The sequence below is a fragment of the Ipomoea nil genome, unplaced genomic scaffold (assembly GCF_001879475.1).
Source record: "Ipomoea nil cultivar Tokyo-kokei standard unplaced genomic scaffold, Asagao_1.1 scaffold2792, whole genome shotgun sequence".
NCBI lineage: Eukaryota > Viridiplantae > Streptophyta > Magnoliopsida > Solanales > Convolvulaceae > Ipomoea > Ipomoea nil.
In genome coordinates this window covers 2,095,264-2,102,464 of record NW_017619220.1, presented here as the reverse complement: position 1 = coordinate 2,102,464, position 7,201 = coordinate 2,095,264, and positions in this window count along the sequence as shown.

The window sequence follows — 7,201 nt, the reverse complement described above, 5'->3', positions numbered from 1 at the left end:
CAAAATAACAACAATACGTACTACACATAAATTCCTAGAACGGTATTCAAAACATCAAATGAGGCTCATACACGTCAAACAGAATACAACAGGACACGGGGAAACATCAAACGGGGAAAAACGCCCCGCCCCGCCACACCACGCCATTCCAGCGGGTGGGTGGCGAGTGGAGGACCACCAGCCGGTGGCGCTACTATTCCAGCGGGTGCCCGGCGGGCAGTCACCTGCCCGCTGGAACTGGGCAGCGTGGGCAGCGGGTAGGTGGTGTGGACTCGTCCTCCTCACCTACCCCCCACTGGTACGAGGGTAGAAGATCTGGTCCGGGGTTCTTTCGTGGAACCCAAAACCATGTCCAAACACATTCTGATACGCAACAACATCACGTATTCAATTAACAAAGATTAAACCAGGAATCATTCCAAATACGTTTTAACACGATTCCTAAACATACCAAGACACGACATCAATCACATAATGGTTCAGGAGCATCCAGAACCTCAAGAACATCAAGAAAGAGACCTCCACAGAAAGTACTCTATTTTTTATAAAGAGTGTATGAGTATATATATAGTATTGCACGAGATTGCATATGAATATAGAACTGCACAAGATTGCATATGATTATAGTATTGCACAAAATTGCACATGAGTATGATTATAGTATTGTATGAGATTGCATAAGAGTATGATTATAGTATTGGACGAGATTGCATATGAGTATGATGTATAGCATTGCATATGATTATGTTGAATAGTGTTGCACAAGATTGCATTTGAGTATAATATCGCTTGAGATTACATAATGAGAATGTTGATTTATGATTGTTCATCGAGCATGATTATTTTGTTATATTTGAAGCCTTGTATATCAAGTTTATGTGATGAGTATGTGAGAGCATAAGAATGCCTGTTATATGGTTTATATGTTGCAGTATCTAAGTGTTCAGTCTTATATATAAAAGCATGCCAATTGATATTATAGGTTGCTAGCATCTAGAAAGTATGTGATAGATCTAAAGATAATTTGAGATGAGTTTATTGTTTACAAAAGAAATCAAATGTTTTCAAAGTATATTTATAATGCTTTACAGGGTTGAGTGCGGTTATACTTAGCTTCGTGCTAACGGGTATTTTCCTATTTGTCTATGTGTTGCTTGTAAAACCCCTTTCAAGTGGGCCCAGTAGTGAGAAGAGATCGAGTTAGATTAGTCTCGTAGTTTGAGATGTCTAAACTCTTGTTATGTTTATGATTTTGTTATGGATTCTAGACTTATGTTGATTTATGGATTTGATGATGATGTAGACTTTTGGGGTGACTTTTCCGCTTATGTTTTTAGTTTTTATTATGGATGCCAGATATTTATGTTATTTCTAGTATTACCCCTTAGCCTGTGCAATCACCACGAAGTGGTGGTTGTGGCAGTGACATTCTCACTAGTTATCTTTTTAGTTTTATTTTCCGCTGCTTGGTTTATGTTAATGTTTGGATTAGAGTTGTGATTAAGAGATATAAAAGTGAGGTGTTACAACCTCAATGCCCAAAATGGGAAATAACTCCCCTTTTCCTCTGTCTCACGTGTGTGGCTGCGGCGTGCCTTGCTTCGAGACTTCTCCGACATGTCGTGATTCGAGCATGACCGTGATCTTGGTGCGTGCTTTTTCGGGATTTGACATTTTCATCATTTTTACCACTTTTCTTGTCCAAAAATACCTAAAAACATAAAAAGTATAATTGGGAAGGTCTCTTCGTGCTAAATCGTGTTTTTAAGATAAATTACTACAAAGCACATGACTTTAAGGCTAAATTATGCATAAAACACCTTTGAAATGTCCTTAAAAACTAGCATATTTTGACGCTTATCAGGTGTCCTCAGACAATTTTTTGTCACTAACCAATTTGCTTATTCTTTATTATGTATGCAATGTGTGTGTATAATTTGTTTTTTTTTTTCACTTAAATGAAACATTAATAGAGGAGGGGTGTTGAGCAAGCTTAAGTTCCAAGTGAAGAGGCGCAAGCTGAAGTGCTAAGAGAAGAAGCACAAGTTGAAGTGGTAAGGAAGAGCCACAAGCTGAAGTTGTAAGAGAAGAAACACAAGTTGAAGTTCCTACATGATGTTATCACATCTTTGCTTGTTATTATAGTTATTTTGAATCATCTCAGTATTTAAGTTCTTTAATTTTGCATATTTAATACATATTTTCCTTGCTATTATCATTTAATTATGGTTCACACTTGTTTTGAATGTTTTACGGTGTTTGTTAGTGTTATTGAACCATTTTAGGTCAAAGATATGAGCAAGGGAAGTTCAAGGATGAGTTTGGAGCAATTTTGGACAAGTTCGGGGAGCAGAGGACTCAACGCGTCGAAAATTTCCAGAAAGTTTGGTGATCGGGACCTGCTGGTCTCGACGCGTCGAGACTCAGCTCGACGCGTCGAGCGAAGGCGCGGAAATTAGAAGCAAAAGGGGCGTTGATATTCATACTCCAATTTTCCAATTCAAACCTCACATTCCATACAAAAAGGCGTTGTCTTCATCAAATTAACTTCAAATCAAATTCCAAATTCCAACATCAAAACTCCAATTAAGTGGGACGGCAATTTCTTATTTAAATATAAGAATTATAATTTGAGTCCAATTTTGTACAAGATTCCTATTTCATCTCAACTTTGTATCCACTATAAAATCCCTCCTTCCTCAACCCTAATAACACACCCAGAGATTTTTAGAGTTCTTTGTAGACAAGAAAGAGAGAAATCAAGAGGCTCAAGTCGTCTTTGGAAGCAAGGAGGAAGCCAGGGAGATTTGGGAGAATCGCTTGGTTAATTCTTGTACTCTTCTGATGATTTGTAATCCTTTATTCATATTTGCTATGTATAATTTAGCCATGCTCGGCTAAATTCCTTAGGGATTTTTGGGTGAATTTGTCTATGAACCTATGTGCCTAGTTCGTTAATTTCTTAATATATTTATGTTTGGTTTTATAATTTGTGTTGCAATCTTGTTTTAATATGTTGTTGTTGGTAGTTAAAGGCCTAAATTACAAGCTTCACAGTCATGTTTGTGTCACCAATGGGAGTTGGGGCATAAATTAGGGCACACACGATTGCACCTAATGGTTGGTCCTTGGGAAAGGGGAACTTATTAGGGGAAGTTTATTCTAGATTATTGCTCATCGGGAGATGGTAGTAATTAGGAATAATTGAATGCTGATCTTTGATCTTATTGGGTGTTTAAGCCATGGGAGTGGAAATTCACTAGGAATAGAGATTACGGGAGTAATTCGATTCCACTTTGCATTCCCATACAAATCTTAATTCCAAACCAAATATTACAAACGTTAATTGGCACTAGGTGATTAAACATTGTGATCCCAAGAATCCTATTTTGCTCTATTGTCTACAAAACCTTGCTACTTATTTTATTCTGCTTGTTATTTTATGCAATCAATCAACCTTCAAGTTTTGTTCGGACTAGTTTCATATGAGTAACCTAGTAGCTAGTGATTAGTACCCCACCTCTCTGTGGTTCGATAACCCGAATACTCCGAGTATTATTTGTTTGCCCCAAATTATAGTAATCACTACACAAGCTGAAGAAATCCCAATTGGTCACACCATTACATTGCAATTAAGGATTTCAGTCACAAATCAAGGATTTCATTCATTCCATTAAACTATTACAACCACACTGTTACATTGCCACTTGACATTTTGCATTATGCACATTATAATTAAGGATTACAGTCACACTGTTACATTGCCACTTGACAATCCTAAGCTAAAGGAAGCCTTCTAACCATTACACATTGACCCTTGAAATTACAGAACATAAGCATTGCTACCAAAACAAACAAAATAGTTAAGATTCTAAACCAACCCTTTGCCTTCGACTTCACATTTTGAAACATGGCAGGGGTATCTCTTAGTTGTGCTTTTAGTCTTTCAATTTCTTCATCATTTCGATTTATTCTTCTCAACAATCCAGGACTAATTGCCTTTGATCTTGAACACATTGGAGGGTCATACCATCTCATAAATCCACTCCCACCACCACCCTTCCTGTACACAACGTACGTACTGAGTATATAAAAAACCCCAAGAATTAACTATTATACTCGTACTCACTTGATGATCATATGCACAATCTCAATACCTTCAATTCGTCCGGGATTATTATCCGTCCATGAAGTTTGCACCTTTAACCTATGGCCACAGTGACAATTACATATAGATCTTGCCTCTCCATGGTGAACTCTTAAATCACCAATGCTCTCATCACTGCTTGTATACCTAGCTCGGACGAGATTGAAGAAATGGACGACTACTTGAATCACCAGTGCTGGACGACTGAGGTTATAAACAATGGTGGACTAGGGTTTATATTATACAGGCATTAAGCCCTCACCTAAAGTACCAAATTTACCCTTCCAGTTGACGGCTACAAGAGACGGAGGACGAAATCGGTCAAAAATTGTAAAGTTGAGGGCTTAATGTGGTAATGATGATAGTCGATGACCAAATAGGTAGTTTTTCAATAGTCGGGGGACTAAATCGGTCATTAACTCGTGATTCATGTATAATAGTCAGGGGATCAAAAGTGAAATTTATTCTTAATTCGGCAAATTATTGTATGGACCATGACCCAAAACGACATAGTTTTGATGTTAAAAAAAAAAAAAATGTTAGTCAATAACTGCGTGATCTGCTCAGCCGTTTATGTGTTAAAATAATTAAACTTCTGCGATAAGATAATGTATTTTATGAGTTAGAACAATGTATTTTATGCTTTAGAATAATGTACTTTATGTGTTAGAATATATAATGTATTTTTAAGTTAAAATAATATACTTTATGTGTTAAAATAATAAATATTTAGAGAAAAAATAAAAACGATATTGTTTTTTATCGTGGTTCCACAGCTATGCCACGCAATAATGATTCGTGAACCCCCAACTAAACATGTCCTTAGCCCCGTGTAATCGTGTATGGCACTTAACACTATGGACCATTGGTGTTAATAGTTTCTTGCTATTTGCTCCCTGTAAAATACCAATATATTGATGATAGTGATAGAAAGTATGATCAAAGTGGAAATGCATAACTTCATGAATACGAAATTTGATAGGTTGGTTTATTTTAAGTTATATTTATTATCTGATTATATTTGTATCATGTATGAATTAGCTTAACACTTTTTGTATTTATTTATAAAATTTAAAATTGAGATTTTACCTAAACAGAATCCCATTTTTTATTGGAATTAAAATTCATCAGTATTGATAGGTTGGTAGACCTACACCGCCATTATGATATTTAATAATTTTTTATGTGCATTTTTTAAAAGTTTTAGTAATTATATTTGTTGCGTATTCATAATTTATATCCTTGGAAATTTATCAAAAATTAGTATTGCGAGGGGCCATTATATGGTACAAATATTAATTTGTGGGGTTGATATTCAAATTGAATTAGGTCAAATTCGATTCTGATTCTTTTAAGTAAGACAAAAAAAATTAATATATTATATATTTAAAATGAATAATAGGTAAATGAGAAATTGAATTTTAAGTATATTCATTTGAATGGTTTGAAAAAAGTCTTTGTCCACATTAAAAAATGTAAGTGAATTTACACTAATATAAAATTTCTATTGTATTAGCCTATTAGGTATTTATTTAGATGTAAATCAAATTCTAAAATGAACTTAAACATGCTTTACTACCCACTAGTTGCTCCTGCAAACATGCTCATTCAAAATATACAAATACGAAAATTTTTAATTTATGCCCCTCCATAATATATCAATTATCAATGTCACTAATGAATTATTAATGGTGTATATGTTGCCCATCAATTATCAAAACGGTACATATTTTGCACCTTCTATATTGTAAATGTTGCCCCTCATTTTTCCTCTCGTACTGTACGGGAGGGGCAATGTACCGTTTGAAAAATTGAGAAGCAACATTTACACCACTAATAATTCAGAAGTGTCATTGATAATTGGCATATTATTATGTGCATAAATTACAATTTTCTCTAAATATATTGATGATAGTGATAGGAAGTATGATCAAAGTGGAAATGCATAGTTTGGTTTATTTTAAGTTATATTTATTATCCGATTATATGCGTATCTTGTATGAATTAGCTTAACACTTTTTTATTTAAAAAAAATTAAAATTGAGATTTTACTTAAAGAGAATCGATTTTTTTTTATTGGAATTAAAATTCATTAGTATTGATTGGTTGGTATACACCACCATTATGAGATTTGATAATTTGTTATGTGTTTGTTTGTTAAGTTTTTTTCTTTTTTTTTTTTTTTTTTTTTGAAAGGTTTGTTTGTTAAGTTTTAGTAATTATATTTGTTGGGCAAATTATACCGTGCATTGTGCGCCCTGGCTCAAAACGACATCGTTTTGTACCTTTTTCGCGTGTCTGTTGTTAACTCCTTAAAAAAAATTCATGTTTCGAATGTACAGAATTGTATAATAGAAAATACCGAATTTTATACTTGAAAACACAGAATTTTATACCTGAAAACATAGAATTTTTATAACTAAAAATCCTCATGTTTCGAATGTACGGAATTATATAATAGAAAACACAGAATTTTATACCTGAAAACACATAATTTTATAATAGAAAATTCTCATGTTTCGAATGTACAGAATTATTTAATAGAAAACACATAATTTTATACCTGAAAACACAGAATTTTATATCTGAAAACACATAATTATTTTTAAAAGAATAAAAATTCACTGTTTCGAATGTACAGAATTTTATACCTGAAAACACAGAATTTTATAACAAAATACAAAACAACGTCGTTTTGGGAGGTACGGGCGCACATTGCTATGTGCGCCCTAGTGCACGGTATAACGATTGTATTTGTTGTGTATTCGTAATTTATATTCCCTCCACCATATTTTAACTGTCATTTTTATTATTTATTTGTTAAAAAAACTCTTTTTTTTTTTTCATGTTGTAATTTTTTCTTATAAGTTTTAAATCTGGCTCTATGTGTGAATAATAATACTTTTAATGTTGATTTTAAATTCTAAATATATAAATGTTATATATTAATACTAATTTAAATATTATGTAAAATTAAATTATAAATAACTTAAGTTAAGTTGCACATAGAAATTAATGGTTTGTTGGAAAGAGAGTAATGACTAATGACATAGA